A 27,268-nucleotide genomic window follows, 5' to 3' on the forward strand; every position below is an offset into this window, starting at 1 on the left:
TTTTGTTTTCATTTTGATTGTATGGGAAACATTAGTGGAATTAAAAACATCTCAATTTCAAGGAAAAAAATGTCATTAGAATTCTGAAATCAGATTAAGTTGCTCCACTGCTGGGAAATTTTAAGTGCCAAAAATTGTTGCCTGTGTTTGACACCAAGGGCTTGATCCAGATGCTTAAGCAGAGGTGACTGCATGTTCTGTCTGCCAGACAGCCACGGGAAACTGATGACCACGAACCAGGACCCAGGCACATCTAGGGCAGTGACTGGCCTCCTGAGGGCACCTGAAAAGTCTGTGTCACCTGGTCTCCAGCTGCCRTCCTAAAAGGATGTGGATTCTCTATAGATCCTGTGTCATATCTGCCAATCTTGTGCAAATGTCCCTGGTGCTGCAAGGCATCACAAATGGCACTAGTTGTCTATCTGTGGACAACAAAGTCAAGCCCTTAAGGAGGATTAATTTGCCTAGGCATAGGCATCTTGTATTATTTCCTGCACTACAGGGTATCCAGGCTAGTCCCTACTCACCAGTCCAGAGTCCTGTCGATATGCTAATATGTCCACGAGTCCTGGGGACCCTGGGTACCTGAAGTGTCTCAGATGGCACTGCAATGCATTTTCTGTAAGTATCAATGCCTGGAAATATATGTAGACACCTAGTGTAGTTCTCTTAATCTCACACTGAATCCTACTCAGAAAAGATTTCTGGAACRTAGAGTTTCTTCATCCTCTACAGTAACCAGCCCATTTGTTACTGCCATCTGTCACATATCTAGCTCAGTTTTCTTCCTGCTTGAATGAAATATTTAAGCAATGGAAGATGTTGATAAAAGCACTGCAATCTCAATTTGGCAAGGTATTTCACATRTGCATAATATTAAACTTGAATTAGTGCCTTTAGAAGACTGGGATGATGAAGTTCATCTCATCCTTTTCAAGAAAAGTTAAAAACTGCTTTAAAGCTTCACTTTTGTTCAATTCTGTTCCACTTAAGTCATTGAAAGTTTTGCCACTAATTTCTGTGAGAACATGACTGGATCTCTCCATACTTCTTTCTACAAGGAGGAGCTTTCCTTGAGCTAATCAGCTATTAGCAATTCCTATTGGTCAGCCCAGCTAGCAGTATGAAGGCWGTATTTCACTTAGGACTGTGAAATAGTAGGCAAATAGCCTATTTGCTCCTCAAATATCAACGCCATTTGCTTGTGCAACAACAGTGCAAAGCTGGAGTTCCTACTGCAGCATCAAGAGCTGGAAAAAGGATTGCCTGAGTGAATCAATCACTTTCTGTTGTAAAGAAACAGGTCTAGAAGACTGAGGATGCAAGGAATGTGTATTTAAATGTAATTCATTAGAAGAGAAATGGAACACCATGGGCTTATTTGTAGCTGAGCTTTACAAACAGAGAGAAGATAATATAGATTTAGTGGCAAACTGGATACCCCTGTAACTAAGAGTGCAAATAAGCATTGATTTTCTTAGAAAAGAGTTGATCTATTGTCTTTGTGCTTTGGCTGATGGTAAACTTCTTAAAAACTAGACACAACTATTAGAGAGTCTAAGAAAGGCACTTAGCTTAGTTTCAGATACATGTATATTTAAAAAYACAAACTCTTGCTGGCAATGGTTTAGACAAACGTGGTTGTAGGCGTATACAGCTGCATGCCCTGAGGTGAGTTCACTTCACCTAAACTCACATCACCTTCAGGAGCTGCTGCACCTCACCATGGACTGTAGAAGGGACCTAGACGACTAGACTAGACACCTAATACATCAGTGGCTAAAGGCAGGGGAGATGACTCACATCCTGTGTGACTTACAAGTCTCAGAAAATAGATACAACAAGCAAGAAAAGAAAACTGCATCAACTGGTCGTTTCAAACAGTATTTTCTTTCATAGCAAAAGAAAGWCATAATCTGCTGTTTTGTAAGGATGTCATACTAAGCACTGATGAAAATATGTAAGTAATGTTTACTAAATCCCCAGATTTATGCTTGCTATTCTTTTAAAGGAAACCACAGAAAAGGCTAAACTGTGAATCGTAGTGACTTAAGAAGTTCCTAAACATTATCCCTTTGCATACATATTCATTGCATACAAAACCTAATTGTATAAATATACCCTTTTTTTGGAGAGTGTCAATTGATTAGACACTTATTTGTAAAAAATGTTGTAACTGTTTTGTAAAAAATGCTGGAAGGGAAATATTTTCCTTTTGACTTTTTATGATCCCAGTGTCCTAATTAGACTAAGAATAGTCTATTTATCACCTAGTTTAAATTCTGTAATGATAATAAGTTTGTATCTAAAAACATACAGCATGAAAAATTGTTTGATTTAAATAGAAGAATTTTTTTATTTGAAATTTTGTTTCCTTTTTTATAGTATCATCTGTTGATGTACACATTCTGACTGATATATATAATTAACAAGAATACTGATGTATTCTTGTTAATTTACATTTAAAGTTGGGTGAGGAAAAGAAAAGAAACCCCTTGCATTGTTAGCATGGTTTCTACAAGGAAGTGAAAACCTATTGATAGCACTCAAGCCATTATCCAAGAAGGTCTGGTAAATGAAAAAGCATGAAATGGATTATAATTAATACAACTTACCATTAATTACTTATATTAACAATTCTTTTATCAAAATTAACACTACTGTTCTTCTCCCCACCCATTCCAAGTTCTTGTAGAAAACTATTCAAATGCTAAGTATTATTTCCATTGAAGGAGAAATCTGTTTAAGTGGTGATGTCTGAATCTGCTCCAAGATAGCAGGAGCAAATGTTGTTACCACCTGAAGACTGCTTGAGAATTTATCAGCTGTAAATAAGGTGGAGAAAACAGTTCTTAAGGGAAAAAAAGGTTTCCTGCAGCTTGTATTTCAAACTGTTAGTGGTGTGAACCAGAAAGCAAAAGATTTAGGGAAAGTATGTGCAGAACTTCTGCCAGCAAGCATGAAGTAAAACATTGCCCAGGCATCTTCAGACAGAAGACYTGAATCCTGAATTGTCTCACAGTTACCTTTGCTGTGAGTAACGCCGTTGCTCCAAACAGGACAGAACATTCCTTTCCTTGGTGTAAAGAGATTTCTTTGAAAGGATATGTAGACTTCAGAAAGAAACTTCACATGAGGCGCATTATTCACCCATCTTAACCGTTTTACCATTTGCTTCTAAGGAAATGTAACGAAGCTCACGGCGGTAGGAGAGGAATTTCAACCTGTTTCACTGTGCAGAAAGGGAAGAAGAGCAAAACTCTCCTTAGTCTCCTGCCAAGGCTACCGGTGCATGGGTGCTGGCTGCTGGGGGCACAGGGCCAATGGGGCATTGCTGCACGCTCCCCACGGCGGCCGGGGAGCAATGCAGGGGGGTGCCTGCAGCCTTGCTGCTCCTTCAGCATGACCATCTCATGCATCTCAGCCATGAAAGGCAGAATAACGGGCTACTGCAATAAATCACTGGTAGAGGACTTCTTCCTGGAGCTGGGGCTGGGGGGGCAGGGAAGGGAAGCAGACAAGAAATGTTAAATATCCACCTTGATCTTCAACAGCAAAGCTATCCATGACCCTGTATTCAGAGCAGATGGCAAAACGGTCATCCAGGGCTTATGTGTAAAGAAACAAGAGTGATTAACACAGTATCACGGCGGTTTAGAACCTGTCTCTGAAYTAGCAGGTCCTTCATCTCCTGCTTATAATCTTAAAAACAGCCCAAGTATCTGGGGGGGAAAGAATAATGTATATCATTGCTTTGAGCTAAAGGAAATCAGATCAAAATTCAGGGACAATTTTGAGGAAGCAAAATACAAAAGGAGTCAAGTCATGGATCTGTGTAATAAAACCTGCAAAATGTACCGTTAGACTATGGCATAAAAGAAAAAGATTCTAAACCACTCTTGACAAATGCATTGTTTTCCAGTATCACTAAAGCGCAAAAAAAAAATAGTATGTAGTAAATATTGGCTGTTTTTTTATTTCTTATGGCATTTTCCTTGTTACTTAGAAGACTGATATAATTTTTACATTTCTGTATTTCRGATACATTTCAGAGCTTGTTATATCATTTCCTTTCAAAAACAGTTCAATTTAAAAGTGAAATATTTAATTAGAGAAAGCTGAAATTAGAAATTAGCTGAATTAGAGAAAGTTATCCRTAATTTAGCTGTAGATCTTGCTTAGATTTATGTTGTTCTTCCCCCACCCATGCCAAATTCCYGTAGAAAACTACTCAAATGATAAGTATAAGTATTATTTCCATCAGAGGAGAAATCTGCTCAAGTGGTGATTTCTGAATCTGCTCCAAGACAGCAGGAGCAAACATTGTTGCCACTTGACTTAAATCTAATACATAAATTGGTACATTTCTTCTTTAGTCAAATGCTCACGAGATAAATACTACCCAAGGCTATGGAAATGCTTTGTTTCATTGTAAGGACATCTGGTATGCCAGAGGAATAATCCACATGTAGCAGCATAWGAATATTGCTGAAAGTAATTGCAAATAGCCAAATAGAACAGACTGCTTTTATTTTGTGTTTTTTATGTACAGTATTATTGAGTAATTTTGTTAGTAGTTACTTACCTAAACAAAAAGAAAATTTAGAATAAAGTCTGGTAGTCTGTARCTCATGTTCATATCACTTAAACTAAAGAACAAATCACTGCTTCTTATTCTATGGATGCAAATGCCATCTCCTAAATAAAGAGCAAACAGGTATACAGTGAACATTTTTGATAAGGCACTCCAGAATAGCTACTCAGATACCATGAACACAGTGTTGCTTTCCTAAATTAAAAATGAACGTCTGGCTTTCTCAGTCTGGGTAAATGGAAGCTGGGTGGTTAAATTCCTTGCCATTAAGAGAATAATATTCTGCTTACAATATTAAAAAACAGTTGATCCAAGATAAAGTTATTTTAATCTAAGCACCATTTTATGTGAAGTCAGTATTTTTTTGTTTGATTATAATACTTCATTCAGTGTCTTATCCTCAAATATTTCCAATAAAATATTATTTACACAGTGTGTGCCGGGTCTTTTCTGAAGAGATCTGTTCTGCTGAGCTATTACTGACATGCAACRCTGGAGGGCACCAGAAGAATGGAGATGGTAGCTGCCTTCAGGACTCCATGGGAAACATGGTTGGGCCATCCAGCAGCTAATAATTAATATCCAGTTATCCTAGAGTGGTGAGGGGCAGGGAAGGAGGCTGTCCCCCTTGTCTGGGAACCATATTCCACCTTTGACGACACCGGCAGGAGCAGCAGTCGTAGCAGGGACACCAYGGGACCGCAGTGACCTCAGGGAGAGCCATGTGCTAGCAGAAACCTGAGGGCAGGAAGGGTGAATYCCCAAGTGATAAAGCACTTCTTTCAGCCAGTAATGCTGGTCACAGAGGAGCAAGAGAGGAAGAAAATCAAAATAGTTAGTAGCTAAAATATGTATTTTAGCAGTGACCTGTCCACTTTTCCTCACCTCATACCCACATATCATCTACAAGAATTTGRGGGTAGAAGGCTACAGTTCAGGAGAAGCCCAGTAGATTGGAGAAATGATCTGAAAAACAAGAGGCATAATTCAATAAGGATAGGCTAGAAAATTCAGATTCATTTGAAATCAAAGTTCATAGTAGTGCATTAGGTTTGGCAACATTTCCATCAGGAGAAGGCTTTTCGGCTCCAGGATGAATTTCTGGTCAYAGTAGGAGAGCATCATCCCCACAGAAGTCAGTAAAAAGACACTCAGCTCCGACTGGAGAGGATTTACATCTTTTGTCTTTTCAGCTCAGACCAGCAACTTTATTTGGACATTTCAGATATGTGATCTGACCCCAAACTATTTGAAGGTTTCTTTTTTTCAATATCCTCTGTCAGGTCAGTCCCAGTTCATACAAATAATTTAATATTTACATCTCCTTGGAGAGGCATGACAAGAGGCAGACTTATTTCCTGCCTCCCAAACAGTGTCCTAATTGCCAGTCTCTGGGCTGTTCCAGGACAACACTTGCACGATTTTTTTTTTCTCCTTCAGCACAGTTCAACATGGATACATTTTTGAAATTACAAAAGTTCAGCAGATGGGAAAAATAATTCTTTCCCATGTTGCTGGGAGAATGGTGCAGCCAATAGATTTCTGGCCAAGCTGCTGCTCTGAAGCTGTTATACTGGTCACTGCATACACTGGAGAGTTCAGCCAGTGAATTATGGCTTGCTATAATAAGAACGTTCTGCTTTCCATTAGCTCACACTCACTGGAACAATAGCAAATGCACTGAAGCAGCCCGCGCGGCAATCAGTGACATTTCAGGGTCTCTTTGCTTCATTGCTGGAGTGAAACAAGTTCTGGCAAAAGGACATCTTGGTCACAGTATCAGAACTAACAGATCAGCTTTTCTCAAGGAGAGACAGAAGCTTCAGGCCAGAAGAACAGCAAAGCACTTCGATTCCAAGAGAAGCCTCGCAAAAGTTGAAAGTAACTCAAAGTACAGATCATAAACCATGTATTAAAACTCAATGCAGAGCACTCTTCTGGTGCTGTGCAAGTAATAAATAACACCTCAAGGTGTTAGCAGCAGCTTAAATACYTCTTTATCAAACCACTCTTTGAAACAAAAGATACACATATCTCCTAAACTGAAATTCTTGCTGGGAGTCATAGAAAAGAGACTGTTTCACCCAGCAGAAGCAGAGTAGGAAGATATCCAAGTTTGGGTCACACCACCAGAAGTTGGATCCGTTCATTTGAGAAATGAGTGCTCAAAGAATTCCCATGTGATCATATCTCTTTGGAAGGACAGAGCGCTTATAAAAGGCCAGATCAGTCACACAAGTCATGAAAATGAGTAGTTGCTAGCACTATCTGCTAGGTAACTTAAACATTTTCATATCTGCCACTGCTTGTTCTTTTGAAAAAAAGCATGCTGAATGTGATCAGCATTACCTTTTTCACACTGAGGGCAATTTAAGGCCAGGATGCTTAAATTTAGATATCTATATATGCACTAGATATTTAACCTCCAGTTATAATCAGTGCAGTCCGAGGAGCCAATAACTGATTTTTTTAGGCACCCCCTGAGATTCTGCCGTAGGATAAGCTGAGCTGCCCTGTGGGCTTTACTGACTGTACTGGCTGGAGACACGATTCACACGTAAGTGTGCAGCCCTGTTTTAACAGCAGGGGTTTCCTGGCTGGCAYCCAGCTGCTCTAAAAAGACATGGACTTCCCCTTTATTTTAAGTACCAACCACGTGTCTTAAACTTCTGGCATCAACCTTTAGGCAACTGAATTGAGACACTGATCTCTGCTGGCAACAGTGAAAACCTAGACACCAAATGTATTTGCATATACCTACAGGTAGACACATTAATGTAAGGGCCTTCATCTTGAACTGAATTCCACTCTAGATATTGCATATCTGTCTCTGCATAAGATTTTTTTGCTTGAAGTTTTGCTTTGAGGTTGTTGTGCCTATTGCTTGCTGAATCCCGCATGCTCTTTTTTACCCATTGTGAGGCAATCCAAAATACTTTTCAGCAATAGTTCAAATTATTAAGCCACAAGGCTTAATTAGCCACAAAGTCTGACCAAGAAGTATAACAGCTTGCAGGTGTTATTAAGCCACAATGCTGGTGCAAAACGGATACACAGGCACACAGGTGGTTCACTGTTTCAAGGCCCCTTTCAAGCCTTCTTAACACCAGCTTACAGKAGATGGCTGAACGCTGGAGTCACTGGCATCATACAAGTTTGGTAATAAAGTCACTGGAAGGCGGCTGGATGCCTCCCTTCACTGTTCAAGGATAAAAAAAAGATAGATAGCTATGGGTGAAGTAGGAATGAAAATATGTGAAAACTCCAGATGCAAATATAAAGCAAGGGCAAAAAATTAATTCATATTGACAACCAAGGATATGCTTGACAGCAGCTGAACTGGAGACTGTGGAGGAATGAGTTTTGTGCTCACCTCATGGCCAGACGGCTGGTGCTCCGATGACAGGTAGATGACAGCAGGGTTATGGCACATCCCGTGCCACACTGCTTTTCACTGCTCACCAGGAGGACAAACTGCCCCAAAAGAGCAACCATGGCCAACAGGCAGTAACCTTTCCTGAGATTCAGAGAATGAAGTAAACAAGATTATSAGGCAAAAAGATCACCCCATAACAGCAACTATCCTACTCCTGCAGGGTATAAGAGGCCTCTTCAAGCAACAGTTCAACATTGTCAGTCAGGATTAACCCAAGAGAAGTGGTGAGAACCCAAGAGCAGCACCCCTAGTCCTTCGTATCACACACGAGGGCTCCTGACCAGATCCCTTGAATGCACACATCTTGGTGCTTGTGAGTATGCGCGTATGAGAGGGTGATGGGTTGAGTCAGCTCACTTAGAGCTCTCTAAAATAAAATTCCCATTCCCTGCCCCTTCCATATGAGTTGCAGTGTGTTTTGCTCCACTAGTTTCCTACAGCTGTACCTCATCAGGGAAAACRCTACCTGAACAGGTTCAGACCTCTCAGAGCTTCCTCTTTTTCTAATATAAGGTGCCCTGATCCTTGTGAAASCAAGCATGGAAGCTGCTTAGAGATACAGACGTTTTGCAGAAATATAGTAACCTGACTGGCTCAATCCAACTAAAATTCATAATGAAAAGTATGGGTCTAGAAAAGAGGAACACATGGTGTCCACTATGCTATTTCGGTTTGCTGCCGTCTGTCATGGTCTTCTTGCACCGAGACAATTCGCTGCCAGTTGTTAGAATCCCCTGTCACCCCCATCACAACGCTTTCAAATCACATCAGCACAAAACAGAGCAGAGGTTACTAGGCAGTGTTTCAATTTATCAAAATAAATATTATATGGGAAGGAAGATCACGTGGGGGCTGAACTTCCTTCTATTCTAATTAGGCTTTGATCACTTGAAAATTTAGCCCTTTTCATTCTCAGACTTCTGCATTTACTGGTTATCACTTTGTTTTTGAACACAAAAATAGGATCCAGCGTTCACTGTTTGCCATTCAACAGAAGACTCAACCTAATTCTGAATAGCATCAATTTAGGGGTGGCTGTTCCAGTTCATTTGATTTGAAGCTTTTCTGCCAGCCTGTGCTACTTATTTTGGTTTTCCTGGRATGGAATCTAAGCAAAAACTGCCTGTCATTAGAACTGCCCTTCCAGTGAGTCACCGACCCATTCCACAGCTTGGAGCGAGCAACTAGAGCACTTCATATCTCAGTTGTGCGTCCAGAGAAAACAGCGTTAATGAGTTATGCTTTACTGATAGTGAGAAAAGAGAACATGAATGGAATTATTTCCACAAAGTAAACCACAAAATAAATATTTGTTGATGAGTGATCCTAAGAAGAGAACGTGCTGGTGGGAGCAATTGCATTTTGACTAAGGCAATGATCTCAAATAACGCCCTGCCTCATTCARTACTGAAAGTCACCATGACAAGGCACAAATCGTTATTAAGGTTGTTAAGGTGATGATGACTCTATTCATTCACTGACATTGCAGGGATTAGCAAGGCCCCTGAGAACATTTATGGCCCTTTCCGGGTTATTGTTCCCTGCCCTGAGATGTTGCCAGCGGCTGCCCATCCTGCAGGTACTGCTCAGCCATGCTTCTCGGGCAGCAGTGCAGCAAAACAGCTGTATCAGGACTCCAGCAGGCTGAGGAAATTTTTCTCAGAAATTTCAAGGAAAAGGAGCAAGTGTGTTCACAGTGACATTTTCRGACAAGAGAGTTCCTGTAGGGAAAAACACAAAAATGCTTGTTTGAAAATTATCAAGTTGGAAAAGGAAACTCGCATCATAAGCTGACCAGAAGTAGCTCTAAAGGTTGAACGGGTTATTTTATGAGTTTGTTTGGCTGAGCAGTCACAGCAGGCAGGGCTGTGGTCAGTTCATGGAGAATAAGCAATTATTTCTTGTCAGCAGTAAATCCAGTGAATCCTTGTTTCTTAGGAATTAGCTGTCTTTCTTACTTTCTTAATCACCCAGTGCAGTAGCTCTGGCAGCTCCTCTGACCTTAATGCTCTGTAGGACTTTCTGCTCACCTCAGCAGTAGGCTTGTCTTCTTCGCAGCTCCTCTAAGTACTCATGGAGTGAAAAGCAGCATGTGCTCCCTCAGGTCCCTACCAGGGGACAGGCTGGCTGGCAGCCTGAGACCTACTGTGCAACTGGCCTGCCGCCAAACACGGCAGCTACCGTTGAGCACTTACTTTAGCTTTTGCCTCAGTGGAGACAGTATTTTAAATTTCCTTTTCTTAAYCAATCCTGTCCTCAAAAGTCTTGTAGAAATTTGCACTATTCCACTATACATCATCTCAGCTGATCATCCCAACTAAGCAATAGAGAGAAACAGGCACTCTTGGTCTGTGATTCATCTCACCCCAAAATAGCTGTTAAATTAGGTCACTTGAATCATATTTAAAAGTGCCAGCTGGTCTCCACTAACTCTGAGGAGAACCAAGGTGACTATCTCAGATGAAGACATGGGTACTGTACGAGTCTAAACTTAGGTGAAATGAATCCTACCATAATTCCTTTGAGATGTGTGTCACACTATTACACGATGTTAAAATTTGGCAGTTGGTTTAAAAATGATTAGAGCAGGACAGATGAATAGACAGTGTGATTGCCTAAGCCTTCCTTCCATAGGATCTGAAAAATCAAAAAGTATTGGAGAAGTGCAAGATAGTAAAAATGTATTTGTGGCTATTTCCACAGAGAAAGATGCTAAATTCAATGAATAAATTATTTGCTGTGAATCACTCAATCTGTTTTAGATTCTATGCCTGTTCATCAGATTTAAATAATTAAGGTACCAAATAATAAATTTCATAAAGCTACACCCAGTATTTCCTGCATAAAATTCACAAATGCTCATAGARAAGGAAATGAAAAAGATAGCAAATCTCAAATTAAGAACATCTTTTTTTCTTGGAAAAAATAAAATTCAGAAAACTGCATTTATCCTTTTAATAGTTTTTTTTTTTTAAATGAGCGTCTCTACAGCAGTTTTCCCACACCCCAGGCCATTCTCTGCCTCTTTTCTGAGCCCTTTCCATGTGGCTCAACACCCCTATATGAGGACGGGAGCTGGAGCAAGGCACCCCAGCACTGATGTCACCACTATTTTCCCAGCAGTTAAAACCACCGTGTGTTCTTTAACTGCAAGCACCAAAAAGTTGACTTATTCTACAGAGATGAACCACCATTCCCTCTGTTATTTCACTCAACTGTTTTTGTCTTTTGCAAGGGTTTGCAGGAACCAACATATGTTCTTCCAGTCATAAAGAAAGAAAGTGGTGAAAGTGAGAGGATGAATGAGAAGCCACATGAGACATGAGCTTGAAGAAGAGAATGTTTAGTTGTTACATGTTGGAAAGGGGAAAAGATGATCATTAACTTCTAAAGGACCTTGAAACTCTCTTGCATGCCCCTTTCTGAGCTCAGCCTGCTTTCCCCATGCCTGTATCTGTAAGCCTGGGCTTAGCCAGCAAACCCCCTGCAAAGGTTACTCTGCAGGTGCACAGGCACACCGCAGTGCTGCAGTGCATTTACTGAATTTATTTTTCAGCACAAAAATTCTGCTTCATTCAACTTCATTGTGGACAGGAGGGCTGAGACACAAGGTTGCACAATAAATTCTCACCAGCTGCCTCATGTGTGAAACCCCAGGACAGCTGGGCTGTGGGCACCTTCTGGCTTCTCCTACACATTGCTTTTCACACTCGGTCTGGGTTGCCACCTGCCTGTTTCTGCAATCRTGGGGACAGCCCAGGAAATCCCCACCGCGGGTTATAGCTCTGGGGCAGCGTGCTTGCTGCTCCAGCGCTCACGGCCCCCCTCCCTTGGCAGGCTGCAGTGCCATGCTTGGTGCTCACGTGGGCACTGTGCATGCTTGGCACAAGAATCAGAAAGACTTCGCCAAGTGTCAGAAGGTTTTGGTGGAGATGGACATCGTAATCCCCAGGGCAACCGCCTCCAGCGAGCTTGGCTGTCTCATTTACCCTCTTCCTCGTGGTAAGGCTTTGCATACGCTCTCAGGAAGCATAAGGCGGTACAGCCAACAAAAGCCGCGGTCCTGCGTGTTTCTCCCTGAYCTCTGCAGCCCCTGGGAGCAGTTGGCTCCTGCCCCTCAGCAGTGCCTCGCAAGGGCCTGGCCACCTGCATGGCCACGTGTGAAACCAGAGCAAGAACCTGAGCCAGATTTTAAGTTGCATTTTTGTTCTTGCTGGCTCAGATTTCAGCCAGATCGGTTCCTCTCTCATGCATCACAGGCTTGTGCAAACACAAGGGAGAGGATGGGAATGCGCAGGTTAGGGAGGAAACACTGCATCTTTTGGCAGCAATTCTGGTTAATGTCAGCATAACTATATAATGTGTAACCTTATCTGACTTCTCACCCTCCCTAAAGCAGCCCCCTTTCAGCTTTCTGCTTAACAGAAGCGGAGGGCACTTGACTGCTTCTGTGGCTGGGCTGTGCAAGTCACACAGTTTGCAAATAGTTGTTCTGAAATGGGATGCAAACTAAAAATCCTAGGAGAGGAGACTCTGAAAGTATTTATTTTGCAAAAGTTACCAGATTTTTGAAAAGCTAACTGAAGCCATCAGCCRTCACTTGGGACTCCTCCTGGGCAGCGCCCAGGGCACAGCGGCATCCTTCGTGTGGGACTGAAGGGCAGAGCGCCAGCCGAAGCAGCTAGCATGTTCCCAGGAGCCTCCTCTGGTTTGAAACATTGGTCAAAATTGGTATGTGTCTATGAAATGTTGTCCTCGATGAATCTGCAATTTCCTGTGAAAGATGAAGCTTTTGGTAAATTCCCCCCGAGTGGGGGGTGTCTGCAGGTGTCTGCTCCCCCGAAGGCCCTGGCCCGGTGGCCAGGATTTCTGTTTAGGGAGGGATGAGGAAGGGGGTTCAGCAATGCAGTGATTAGCCTGAGGCAGAGGCCCACTCTGCCAAAGGAGCATCTTCTAAATCCCAGGCAACTGCCCCACAGAAACCAAATCTCAGTTGCTGGAGTCCACTACGAGTTGCAGAAAGCAGCCATTTTGTGGCAGTTAAAATTAGAGTATTAAGATAAAGAGTTAAGATAGGTTTAAACAGCTAGAGAAATGACAACGCTCCTTATATCATGTTAAAAAGAGATGCAATTTAATAAAATGAAGGCCTGCTCCAAGGTCTTCAGAACTGTTACTTATTACCCTGGTGAGCAAGCATCAGCTTTCTTGGGTTGATAGCATGAGAGAGTTGTGCAATGCCAGACTATCCCAGAGCCACGTGGCTTTCAGGGTTTTATGTTCAGTATAATGTGCAAATATGAAGTTATTGGGTTGCTAGCAAGTTTGCTCATGTGAAACAAGGCCAAGAGAGCATGACTGGACAGAAATTACAGGGAGCTTTCACATTTTAGAAGTGCACATGGTATGTGACCCTCATCGTAGCCTTAGAAGAGGGACGTTCTCCTGTGCATTTTTGCAGAGAACTTAAGATTAACACAAAAATTGTCCAAGGGTATCCTTTAGCCAATTTAGAATCGTATTACAAACACTGTTTTCAAATTTGAATGAAATTCACCCTGAACTTAGTGGAGAGGACTCCATTACATGGATAACAATCCTTTGAACTTTTTACTCTTTCAGCCATTGTTTTAATTATGTTTCAAATTGGTAGTGACTGAGCAGCTTGACAACTTCTCATTTCCTCCTCTGTGGAATGAATTAGCATTTCAGGTAGCAGGAGACCCCGACACCTGCGTGCTCAGCRTGGGTATGAGCAACCAGAGGAGCCGCTCTGCCTCCGAGGCAGCTCTGCCTCCGAGGCGGCTCCCGGGGCCAGCRAAGTGCTGGGAAACTCCCTGGCACCGCCACACCATGAACCCCCCCGAGGTRACTTCAAGGCTGCGTCCTCTGACTTTCTCCCCACACGCATAGAAAGCCACTTTAAAAAGAAAAGATTTTCCTGTTAGTTTAACTACTGAAACTTTCTCCTGAAGCTGTTGTGCAAGCTGCGCTTCATTTAAGTATTAAACRTCTGTTTACATTTGGATTTTCCACTTGAAGCTCTTAGAAATAATTTACAGTGCACAGGATTAAAATAAACCAACTCATTAGCCAGAAGAGAAAACCTCCATTGTCACAGTTAYCCATTTCCAGGTTTCACACTGCTCCCTGACACTATTGGTAGGACAGTGGCAAAGTCTGTGGCCAATTTGATCTTTCAATTCAAACAAGGAGTTAAAGTCATTTAGGAAGAAGAGGTGCCATCTGGAAAATAAGCAGACAACTTAAAACTAGTTAAGGCTAAAGGCAGTCACCTCTTCATGTTCCAGAAGGCTGCCCTTTGGACTCCCCTTAAAATAATACATTAACATTAAGATGAAATATCGACAGGCTGTCCCAGGTTTTCACTTGATATTGAGTTACAAACTATGAATGCTGAATGAGTGACCCATTGGGAGCATCTAAGTTGCACCTAGATGGAAATAGATGATTTTTCTCCAGAATAAAGTTCATATCCTTCTAGCTGTTTTTATTGATATGTCAGCAGAAAAACAAAGTGAACTCAGAAAGGGTCTACTCACTTATTTTCTCAAAGAAGAAGAGTYGACCCTTTTAGATTGTTCAAACCTGATCATATTTGCTCTCTGACTACCAGCTAATTAAAGGTCTGGTTTTCATAGTACTGCTGCTGACCTATGCAATGATGTAGTTTATTGTGATAAACATGCTTTACTGGTCACATATAACTGTAGTATGGCACACAGATATACAAAGACCAAGAAAGAAAAGTGAAGAAACTCATTCACAAATTTTAATTCAGTTTTCAGCTCCTAGCAGTCCCAGACCAAAGTAGGAAGCTGAGATTTTAGGGGGTCACAAGAACAGCTGCTGAGTTTGGAGAGTACCAGTCAGGTTGCCAGAAGTAGCAGGGAGCACAACCACTATTTGCTAAGAGACAGCAGTGTACTGGATCSCTAGGAGAGCGTTAAGCTTTCAGAAGCACAGGTCCTGCTGGCGGGTCGGTACGTAAARCACAGCTTGATCCAGGAGAGCCCCTCTGTGTAGTCAGGGAAAGTGCTTTCCTGAGAACATCTAAACACTTCTGTGGATTTTTGGCAATTGCAATTCCTTTTGATACTATCCCCCCCAAGTAATAATGTTCCATTTCAAAGTGTCAGTTTCTGCCTGTAGAACTCCCCATGTTTCAAAAGGATGAGAGTATTTAAAATAGACTATCATTAATACAGTCAAGAAAACGCTTCCCTCTGCACCACAACACTTTCTGTCTCCTGAGCCCTCTCTCAGGTTTAATTCTATTTTTGACTCTGCCACAGAGCTGCTCCACAGGTCTTGGACAAGTCAGTGTGCAAGTGGGACAAGTTACCAAAGCTGGAATCTGAGATCCAAAACTTGCTTCCTTCACAAATACGAGTATATGTATATATTTTTTTGAACAGCTAATCAGCTATTCTCCTTATTTTACAGTGGGAAAACGAAGTGATAAGCCTTAGAGAAAGAACATTTAAATGCTAAAATCAGGACAGGAASCCCCAAAAATCTGATTATATTTAATGTTTTCTGACTGGTGCTATAAACACAGCTGGCAACACCATTTGTAGGAAAAGGTGTCCAGCAGTGCCYTATAGGAGATCTTCAGTTCAACAGCATATTACTGCGCAAAACTTTCGTGCAGGTGCAAGTTTTCATCCTTAATATCTCTAAGAGTGTCTGTCACTAGAAAATGGTGATGAAAATGTTTGTCATTGCTGAGAACAAAACAAGGCATGAAATATGCCATTTTTTGGTATGGTCACTTTGAGAACACGACTAGGTGTGAAATAYGCCATTTTTCTTATGGTAATGACACTTCTGCTGTTGCTGTTTTGGGAGGCTCTTCAGTACCTATGAAATTGGTAGGGAATTTAAAGTYTGGAGAGCTGGGGGCTGTGCTTTTTAAAAAACTCCTCAGACGCCAGTCGTTTAATAAATCTAGGCCATAACGCTTGGGTGAACTTGCTACTCCGATCTGTGAAGATGGTTTCTGAACTCGGGAGGTGGTGACCTCCCAGATCTGCCAGCCAGGCTGGCCATGCAGTGCCTCTGTAGCTGCTGAGGCTTAGCCAGGCTTGGACTACTGAGTAGGATCAAAGCAAGGATCAGCACAGGGAGCCAGCAGAGAGAGCCTGGCACAGCAGGGCAGCGAGACTGGACCAGCTGGACACACATGCTTATCTCAAAGACATGGTGAAAGGCAACTAGCTGGATGGCTCTGTGTTCAGTACATCTCAGCCTCATCCAGAGCCTGGACTAGAAGCAGGTTTCTCTTACCAGTATCTGGGAAACCCAGTGGTTTCACACATATCTTCGTGTCCTTTGGGGAATGACTCCATGGGGAGGACAGCCCGTCTCTCAGTCCATGAGTTCAAATGGCAGACGTCTCTCCTGTGAATCTAAAACATACAACCCGCTGACAACTGTGGTAATACGCTTACAATATATATAGCATGTCTGCATTTTCACCTTCCTTTTTTAAACCTAGGAAGTTACACACACACTCCCACCACAAAAATGGGCCTGCATTACATGAAAACTAACATTGCAAAGTCAGTCCCTCTAATGTAATGAAATGCCAAAATTAAGCTTGCCCTAGAAGCCCAATGTGGCRCCCTGTTGTGTATATATTTTGATACATTTTTTAATGACACAATTGTATTATGCTCTTTTCTAGAGATCCCTGCTTCATTCACTACACAGTAGCAAGGATTTCTTGATAAGAATCTCATCAGGATTTCTATTAGTGCTGTCATTCAGACTGTAGCACCCTGCTCTGTTTACTGAACTCTTTCCCAATATAGCTCTTATTACATTAAAAGCATAATATTTTATGTCATCACTTTGAAAGTTCAGCTCCCATTAAGATTCAGGTGCTGTTGTGATTGATAGCACTCAGTATTTCAAGATGGGAAACTAAAAAAATGAAGAAGATGCAACCTGTGAGAAGTTTGTTTTCTTCCAAAGTTGAGGAAAAGTCCTGCCTCCTATAGGTTTTGTGACAGGGACAGGGATAGAGGCAAAATCTCTACAGCAACGCCCAGTTGCACTGGCTGGGATACTCTTCCTTCTCTCCTCTCATGTTCCTGACACAACCCTAAAGCTCCCATGTTCTGCAGCAAATACTGCAGAGCCCTTGCAGGGCACAGCCTGTTTCAACCTCCAGTTCAGCCCCAGAGAAGGTACATTTTATCGCCTCGGTGGGCATAGTCATCCCAATGTCCTCGGGCTGCCGCATTTCTGACTAGCTGATTGACTGACTAGGGTATGTTTGCAGAGTACAGAAACATATCTAAGGGCATCGTTGGGAAATGYGAAGCTGAAAACCCCAAATACCCTCTGATCTTCCCTAGAATTCACCACCATATCCAGTTCCTACGAGGATGCACACAGGAGAATTCACTCCTCTCTCAAATCCTTAACAGCAGTTTTATTAGCTTGTTACAATTAGAAGGATCCTGAAAGTGGATGGCTTGACCAAAAATCATAAAAGAAAAGGCAGAGTGTCCATTATGATGAATGATGACTCCATACACCAGACAATTGATTCAGTTGTGAAATAATATCATGTCTTATTATTTTATATTTTTTTAAAAAAAATGACAGTTTAAAACTTAAGAGATTAAAATTGCTCTAACTGCAGCCAATGGACATACTGCATTTGACTCCAATGGAAATAGAAAATGTCTGAGGAAATCTGAAAAAACTTTGAACACTGGAGCAATTACTCATTGCTGACACTCTTTAGCTTCCACTCTTTTCCTCCAATTGAATCATGCTAAATCCTTCATGGGAAGTACATTTCATTACCATTTATTTATTTGCTGSCTAGCCTCATACTTTCTCCACAGATTTTTGAGAGGAAGATGAAAAGTTTTTTTTTTTCAGAAACCTAGATAGAAAAAAAAAATTAGACAAGCAAATTAATAAAAAATGGAGAAGAAAAGCCTTCCTATGTCTTCGGGAGCAGGCAAGACAGATTGCTGACATCTCTTGGAGGGAGCTGAGAGATGAGATTACAAAATATCCAGCTTTTATTGACCATCTTCCCTTAGAGCAAGCCATTGCTGCTGCTATCACACTGGCTAATCTGTAATACTGTAGTCACAGCTTTATCCATGTACAGTCACTGTGTAAAAGACAAATCTGTAATGGTAAATAAAACTAACATGTGCAGGAGGGCGACGAAAGTGAATTGTGTATGACTGGAACTTGGTCATATTATTTAGGGTGTTGTGGCCCATTACAATAAAGCTGATTTACCAGCTTGCCACTACCAYAGAGATCTCATTTTCTTTTCCTCTTCTTCCTTCTCCTAGACCCAGTTCCAGCCATACAATCCTGTCCCATCCTTTGCATTAGCCCTGTTGCTCTTCAGCACATCTGAGTCAACTCAATAACTTGTCAGGAAATGATTCACCTTTTTTTCCAGGTTAATTTTGTTTAGATTCCAGTAAACTGAATTGGCTTGGTGCAGCATCTGAAAAACACAAGCCACTGCAAGTGAGGGGAGGAGGGTCAAGACAGGAGGAGAGGAGGGAAGAGGGCACAAAGCCTCTTCCTCTATGGGGAAATGAGCTCTGAGGTGATCTCAGGCCCTAACAAGTAYTTTCAGCCATGGCAGGCCTGTTGCAGACGTTCTCATTCTTTGTTACTTRTTCTGCAGGCTTGTCCTGACAGCCATCTGCAGCCCTGCAGTAATCATTTAGCCTGGCTCAGAGGATTGAGCAACAACATGATACATGGGTTATAAAGAACTTAGAGAGAAAATTCATTTGGAGATCAGATAGTAAAAGTATTTAGCAGCCTAAAATGTACAGCGGTGTCTAGCAGGGTTTTTCCAAAGCATCCAGATATCCATTGAGAGTTGTACATTTACTTTCAATGGTAGCACTCGTGTCTTCAAGAATCTGGTCCTCAGCTACACACAACCTCCTTTCTCATTCAGGGTCAYATCTTTCTCTCTACAGCAGTCTGAGAAACATGTGCAGTGAGAACACCAAAGCCACTGCAGCCCATGGCCCTTGCTACTTCTTCTAACAGCAGTGCATAGCAGTGAATGGAAGCAGAGCCATTTCTCAAACAATACGATTTCACACTGGGAATAGAGCTGTTGYATTCATATTCCATCCATTCTTTTCAGGACCTGAAGATCTGTCTGAGGGATACAAGCTGCCAAAGAAAAMTACAGGGAAGATATAAAATTTGAATATATGAACTACTCAATGGAAGAGAAACACTTCTTTTTTTGATCTAATTGCTTTACTTACTCAGAATGTAAATGACATATTGACATTTTAGCTTCATTAGTATTCGCTGACCAAGCTAAGTGTATGTCTTTTCTCTTGAAATGCCTGAAACATGCTTAGGCTTATTAAYAAATGTAATCTTCTGCTCTGTATAATACAGTACAGTACAGTAATAAACAAGATGTTCTCTAGGATTTTGAACAACTATTTCATGATTTAGTTACAGCCTTTTCCTTGTTGGACTGCCACAAAATTATAYAGCTCTTGCTTGTGAAAAGCAAAGTTAGAGCAGGCTTGTGAAATAGAAGTCACAGGAAATTTGATGAGTACAAAGGTTTCTAATGGGATAATTCATATGACCACAAGCTGCAGTACTGTCAACAACGAAAAGGCAAGTTATAAGGTGTCRTAATTCCTGCATCAAAGCCCAAGAAGAAATTAACTCGTATTAAACTGAATTATTTAGAGAAGCAAATCTTTTGACTATTATATCTGGTGTTCCTTCTATACCTCTGCTCCTATATGACTAGAATTGCSTACATTGTGTCCCTCGGCAGACATGACTGCTTCTGCCCCTTTGCATTCRGCATGAATTTATACTGTGCACCAAAAACATCAGAAGCATGATCTTGGCACTGTTCTTGGCACTGGCCTTACAGTCTCCGCAGGGAGCAAGAGTGCAGATTGATCCTATGATCTGAGTTTTGGAACGGGCCAGTGAATAGTGGCTAATCCCAAGAGCAAAAACAGGCTGTAATTCTGGAGTCAGCACTACTGAGCATGGGAGCACCGGAGGGTTGGCAAGGAGAGAGTTTCCTTTTTACACAACTGAGCAAAGTACAGTTCTTGTGATAAAACATTACAGTACATTATATGTTATTTGGGGCAAGGGTAAAATTTCCCTTAGTCTTATCTTTGTGTCTGATATATTCTTTGGCAGAAATGAGGACCTGGACAAAGATTAAAAAAGCTACGGATGTGAACAACTGCGTTACCACATAGACAYAGTATTACTGTTCCTGGCAGTATTCGCAAGGGTTAGAATTTAAAGCATATAATCAGTTACAGGCATTGAAGAGAAACCAAGCAATTATTCTCYATAAACCTTAAATACTGGAACAATGGAGCCTTTAGGGATTTAGTAATGCAAAGCAGAGTTTGAATTCCARCTCTTACCTCACCTGCTAAGCTTTAACTATTTCTTTGTATTTAAAGTAAAAAACCTCTGAGAAGGCCACATGAAAGGCATATATACTGCAAAGCCTGAGCTGAACCTGTGAATACAAACAACTGAAATACAAACATTGCACAAAGTCAATATGCAAGATTATTAGCACATACACAACTATATAGAAGTATAGAACTATTTTGAAAATTATTTGCATGTCTTTATTATTTTATGATCATAGCTTTAGCATCAGCTGTGGAATGGCCAAGAGAATATGGTTTCTCAGCCCTCTCAAAAGGCTGAGAAGCTCCGAGAAGGGGCTAAGACACAGCACACACTTCATTTACCTGCTCCTTTGACCTTCTCCACTGGGAGATCAGTACCTCACCAGCCCTCTCTGAGTCCTGTGTCAAGAGTTTGCTAGGGAATATACTTTGGCCAACTGATATCTCATTAGTCCTGCCCTTCTCAATAGCCCCTTTGACATGGTGCTCTCTCCTGTACTTCCCAGTCACTGGAAATCCCATCTGAAACTCTTCTGARTTACAGTCCAGAATTTCACCAAGGACACAGTTTCACGAGTGCTTGAAGTTGGGAGAAGGTARGAATGCCACTAAATAGTTCCCCGCTCTGCACAGGGGAACAAGCACAGGGGAAGGGCAAGAGCAGGACTACCCGTGGAGTCTGCTGAACGCTGCCTTGTTCACGTCTTGGGGTCTCTACGGAAATAGTCCTCCAGCTGAGGCACAAGGGGCAGAGGAAGCACCATGGCTGTGCCCACACCACAGGGCAGGGCAGCTCTTGGCCTCCAACAGACTTTGTCTTTGATGGAGACGTGGTCACACCACCACTGTCAGCCTCCATCCGCGGGTGTCAGCACTCTTTCTTACATAGTAATTTAGTGGCAGACTTCATGGGAAACTTCAGCTCTTCCTTTATAAGTGTCTCAACCCTGTAGCTGGGGACCTACAACTAAGGTAAAGAAAGCACTTATTATTCTTAGTGCTTAAATTAAGCATCCTGGATTCCACCCAAAGTATCTTGACATCTCTGCTCCTCAGTTTCTCTACCTGTATTTGTCTATCATCTGAGTTTTTATGATTACTCCCACTTGCCAGTTCCTCAGAGACRCTATAAATAACACTAAAATAATAGAAAGTGCTGTAATCCTAGGTACTAGACCAACTTTTAAAATTGTATCAATTACTCTATTTGGTTAGAGATATTTCAAAAAAAAAAAGTATCTTTAGTATTTTCTGTTTTACTTGTCTTCGAATTGCAGTCTCCAAACCATTTTTGACTTCTCTCCAGAAGAGAGACCCAGACAGGTATTTGGCTGGTAATTGGAAATACCATGGAAGTATGAACGGTGACAACAGTTGATTGTTAAACAGTTAAACCTTTAGAAAACCACCAAGTATCCAAATTCATCAAAGAGAAAAGGAGAATGCATTTCCAGTGGTTGACATTTTTTCAGATTTTCAGCAAAACTTTGTATTCAATATAAAGTAGGCCATACATAACATACAAAAAAGAGGTAGATAAGATTAAAATATTTGGTAATTAAAGATTTACWACTGTGAAAGGTGTAACTGATGTCTGCAGACTGCAGATTTGGATTATTAGGGGACCATTTTCTCTACTCTTGCTATTTAAGGTATCCTGGTTTTCAATATATTTTTGAAAAAAAATCATTTGGTATAATACTATGTCTGAAAATAGATTACTCTGCACTAGCTATCAAGAGCCACAGGTCAGACACAAACTAAGGTATGGCACTCAGTAGAAGTTTGAAACTGTTTTTCAATAGTTTTATAAAGGAAGCCATTACTAAATAGTATTATTATACAAAAGCTTGTAAGTTATTGTTCTTGCCATGTGAGCAGTGAGTTAGTCCCTAAGGAAACTGATGTCCTGGTTATTAGGAACAGATGAGCAAAGTACCAAAGAGTATTTGCTATCTGCCTCAGCCTTCCTAAAGAGTTGCAGTTCTTGAGATTAAGCTACTGTCTGGGACTTGATTCTCCATCCCTGCTTCAGGTTRACAGAAAGATTAGTGTTCAAAGCACATAATTTTTTGAGATTCTGGACTTAGGGGCTTAGAAAGCTTTCACTGTAGCGTTTGAATAGTTCTTATCAAATCCTACTCTGCTAACTCATTTTCTTCTTGAAGGTTACCTTATTTCCTGCCACTGTTTTATCTAAGGTATGAACACCTGTATGCAGGGCCATTTAAAACACAAGAGAGTTATTCCCATTTGGTTCATTGTTACACGACCAAAAGCTAACAGAATGAGTGATCTTGTAAATACTATTTCCACTGCAAATCAATCAACTGTAACCTAAAGCGTAGTGACAATATTGAATGGTTAAAGGAGACCGAACTGCAACTCACAGAAGACTGCCATGCAAAGAACAAGTTCGCAAAGGGGAAAAAAGGCCACAGCCTATCATGGGATATCTGGTACTCTGAATTTAGTATTGGATAACTACACATCTCCCAGATGTCTACTTTCCGCAGTGGGGAAGATTTCACTGCACCACAGCATGTGAAACTGCTCCCAGAAGCGGAAGAAGCTCATGTCTCCCAGTTGGCGCTGGGCAGGGGGACGTGTCTGCAGGTGGGCTCGTCTGAGCCCAGGCCACCCGCGATGGCCATCCCAAGCAGGGAGCACAGCGCCAAGCTACGGCCCTTCTGCCTCTCTGCAGAGCTCTGCTGGATCCAGCACAGCAGGTCACAGGCGGAGCTTTTATTTTCCAGTCTGGAAGTACTTACAATGGAAAACTGGTGTTAAAACCTAGATAAGAGCTATGTTAATAATGCACCTTACTTAACAATTCTGTTTTTTCCATTATGGAAATACATTTTATTCAGAGCTGTTAAATTTATTTTATATAAAGTAAACATGATACAGTTTGTATATGGCCGGAAAAAAGTCATCTGCTAGAGAGAAAAATATGATTTATTTGTTCTACTTTTCAACTGACTTTGAAATGTCTCAACCAATAGTCAACTAATATGTGAGGTCTGTTTTCAGGAGAGGAGGAGTTGATCATGGAGTTATGACTTCTTGGTGCAACCTGTTTTAGAAGTACACAGACCTCTGTTCTTACCTATGGAATCCTAAATCCAAATAATCAAAGAATTTGGTTTCTTTGTGAACCTGCACACATCTCTGAATTCAGTCCTCTGTAAAACTTATCTGTTAATAACACCTCTGGGTGGATTTTGCAGATACTGCTTGTTTTAGGTTGTGCCTTCTATTGTTTCTCCTCTCTTTCTCCAAAAGGAATCTCATTGTTTCTGATATTCACTATGAATGGTTTAAATTTAGTTTAAATTTAGAAAAATAGTTTAAATTCACTTTAAATGACAATTTAAAGATAATAAATTTGCAAGCAGAGAGGATGATGAGGTAGTCAGTTTTCTTCTTTGTTACTGAGTGCCTGGCATTCTTTTATTTTATTGTGTATTACACAGTTATGATTTATTAAGTACAAATAGTTGGGTCAGCCCTTTGGAAAACATGAAGGCAGTCTTATGATTCACATTTTCCAGTTTAGAAAATGCTGAAAAAAAGGACAACTTGGGAAATAATTTGGAAGTTCTTACTTTCTCCTTTTAAMAGTAGTTAGTATCTTGTGGGTATCACCAAAGAGACTCTTCAGGAGAGATTAGGAGGCAGTAACAGATAAACCGGCAAGAGAAGGCATCTCCGAGGGAACRGGTAGTAGCAGGAGAAGAGACATAGAGAGGACTGAAATATGAAGAGAATGGAATGGCCATCGCTGCGCGAGACTACTTTGTGATATAGTGGCTCAGCAACTCTCATGCAGAATTAGTATATATACAGCTCCTGCTGTTAACACTAGCAGTATTCATGACATGATTAGGTACACCAGGTTTAACTAAAAAAACATAATCATGTATTGTGCACAGTCACAGTGAAAGAATATACAAGCTGCTAAGAAACTAGAAATGCAAGTTMTTTGCAGAATGAACATGCTCATACAGGTCAAAGTTTTGAAAAAAATGCGATAATTTCACTTTTCATATAAATGATTTGAACTTTATACATTGAAATGTGTACRGCATTCCTGTTGAAGGGTATAAGTAAAATCCTCCAACTCTCAAAACCTATAGTATGAATAAAAATCCCACAAAAATTAGAAAAGTGCCACTCAGACCAATGACAAAATTTAATCCTACCTCAGTATTTTTGATACATCAGGTGGAGAAGCAGCAGGCTGAAGACAAGAAAAAGAAGAGTTTTAAGGCAATATAGAGAAGTCACAACAGTGTATTTCACACGCTAATTGACAAGTTAGCTAAGAGAGGATTTATTATCATAACTTTGATTAGAATAGGTCTTTCTTAGTCATCTTCCGGGCTGCAGAACAGGAAGACCAAAACATTCTTCACTTGAATCTTTTCAATGTTGTGACCTCCATCAAACAGGTTATTTAATACAYGTCACTAGATAACAAGATTTCACCATCAAAAGATAAGTGCTTGAGCACAGATCTCTTCAGCACTTCATTAGGAATGTGAAGACTTCCTAGCTTCAAAAAGGCAGTATTCATATCTCATCTGAGTCATTTATGCTGGCCACAGGTGCAGGTCATAAATTACACCTGGAAACATATAAATTTAATCAGAAAATATAATGATTTTTTTCTACCAAATGTGTTACTCTGAATCTTTCACAGTGGATTGTTCCAGTTGAACTCATTTGATTTTATTCCCAGAATTACATAACATTCAGAAACGTCAACTCAATAATCACCTTGAACAAAGCTACTCTAAATTTTTTTCAAATTATTCATGAAGAAAGACAAACTTTTCTTTCTTCCCTGTAATAACAGCCTCATCATAAGACATCTACTTTTTACTCCTAATGACAGCGAGTAAAAGAAACCATTCTGCAGGAGTAGTCTCACCCATGATTCTACAGATCTTTCATCTTTCCAAGTGGGTATATTCCACATGTGCAGAGTTACTCAATTAAGATTTAGTGGCAGCTAATTTTAATTGCTTTGCAAATACACAAAAGTGGGTTGTTCTCAGTGGAACTTCTAGAAAGACAGGAACATATCTGACCCTTAAGGTCAGATCCTCACTACTGCAGATACCATGCCATCTATTCTGTTTCCACAGACTCCAGCCTAAAAGTACATAGGCTTTTCTCCTTCACTACTCCAGAGTTCCAGATCCCCACTCAGCTTCATCTGGTTTTCAACTGCCAATAGTTTTCTAATGGTTTGCAAAGCAAGGATCACTACAAACTCCTGTGATTTTGTAACTTCAGTACAACTTTATTTCTTAAAATATTTTTGTTCCCTGGCACAGATGTTTCTGGTGTCATCATGCTGTAACAACAGTATCATAAACAAGAAGCTAAATCTCACCTAGAGAAGATTTTCCCATCTCTAAAAAGAATAAGCAGTATTTCCTTATTATCACTCARTGCAGACAGTCTGTATTCCTTTTCATACTAGGCAAGACTTCTCCATTAAACTTCTGTCCTAAAAGAGAACAGGGAGGAGAATAAATTAAATGAAAAGTTGATATTTGTTTATCTAGATATGAAATTAAATTAGAGCAATTATTTTAATTGCTTAAACTGAGCACAAAATAAAAAAATCCAGTTTTAAAATCTAATAAAATCATGCTCCCTGTTTTAATTTCCAAAATAAATACTAATTTGCTACGTGATCAGTAGACACTGCTTCAGGAATCAGTAATAGTCCCTAGATGGGACTGAAGAGCAGCTACTCAAGGTATGGCCTACTTATAAAATAGTTCTTGTTGGAGTAAAGCGAGGGCTTAAGGGGAGTTTGGATTGCATCTACTGTTACAGATGCATATACRTGTTACATATAGATGTTATACATGTTGCTAAATTCAGGCAAAGGGCATTTTTCAGGAGGAGCTATTTCTTCCCTGCAAAATGCTCTTCCAGCGAAAGATTCATCTCAAAGATGAAGCTAGAAGAAACTTTTTCTTTGGACTGTACAGAGAAAATAGTGAAGTCTCAGGAGCTAGGAAGTTGGTATACAGCTAAGCTAATGAAATCATCAAAAGTATTGCCTGCATGTTTGGCAATCTGTCTTTGACATTGAATGTACTGGAAATAATTATACATAATTATGCATATATGCATATATTATACGATATTTGTGCATCTCCTGAAGCCATATTCCATATTATGCATAAATGAACATTTCTACTTGTGATGCTGTCAGCCTTAGAATGGCTTATACTCCTCTTCCATACCACAATGCTCTACAAAGAAAAAAAAATGTATTTTAGTACGGTCAGAACACATATGTTTAGAACTGAAGGAAGAAAAAAACTTCAGCTGAAGACAGTAAAGACCTCATAAACACAACTGACTTGTCACATTGTTATGCTAAAGATTATGATGTGAGAAAACAAAACTTAAATTTTTATCAGTTTGCTGGTGGAGAAGGAAAATATCTCAGATTTCAATTATAAGCAGAGTACTAGTTCTGTAGTTCATAGGGCTACAGATAAAGTGCCCATGAACTGTACAAACAAAAAACAGAAGATAATGGCACAGAAATAACCTAAGAATAAGCGCAGTATAAACGTACAGGAAGATGGATACTGAAAATGCACTCTTGAACTACAGGACAAAGAGTAGTGTCAGTGGTTAGCTCAAAACTACAGATTGCTTAATAACACCCGGCATTACGATAAAGCTCATCTTTGTCCCGGAATTTTGTGAATGTTGCTAGAAATGTACAGAATGATACTAAAAACA

At 40.6% G+C, this 27,268-nt stretch overlaps 1 long non-coding RNA gene across 3 annotated transcripts; it reads right to left on the minus strand.

Moving 5' to 3' along the window:
- Nucleotides 1-14,844: 14,844 nt before the first annotated feature.
- On the minus strand, nt 14,845-26,001 carry LOC146584384 (uncharacterized). Of its 3 annotated transcripts, none has more exons than XR_014898221.1 (6): nt 25,890-26,001; nt 24,691-24,728; nt 20,494-20,586; nt 18,943-19,235; nt 16,341-16,462; nt 14,845-15,069 (listed from the first exon to the last, which is right to left on the minus strand). It is a non-coding gene; the product is annotated as an uncharacterized LOC146584384 (long non-coding RNA). The 3 variants fall into 3 exon arrangements; XR_014898222.1 differs by lacking the exon at nt 14,845-15,069 and adding an exon at nt 15,611-15,740; XR_014898220.1 differs by lacking the exons at nt 14,845-15,069; nt 16,341-16,462 and having other exon boundaries at nt 17,479-19,235.
- Nucleotides 26,002-27,268: the final 1,267 nt, after the last annotated feature.

The sequence above is a fragment of the Rhea americana genome, unplaced genomic scaffold (assembly GCF_003343005.1).
Source record: "Rhea americana isolate MKP2758 unplaced genomic scaffold, rheAme1 scaffold_94, whole genome shotgun sequence".
Lineage (NCBI taxonomy): Eukaryota > Metazoa > Chordata > Aves > Rheiformes > Rheidae > Rhea > Rhea americana.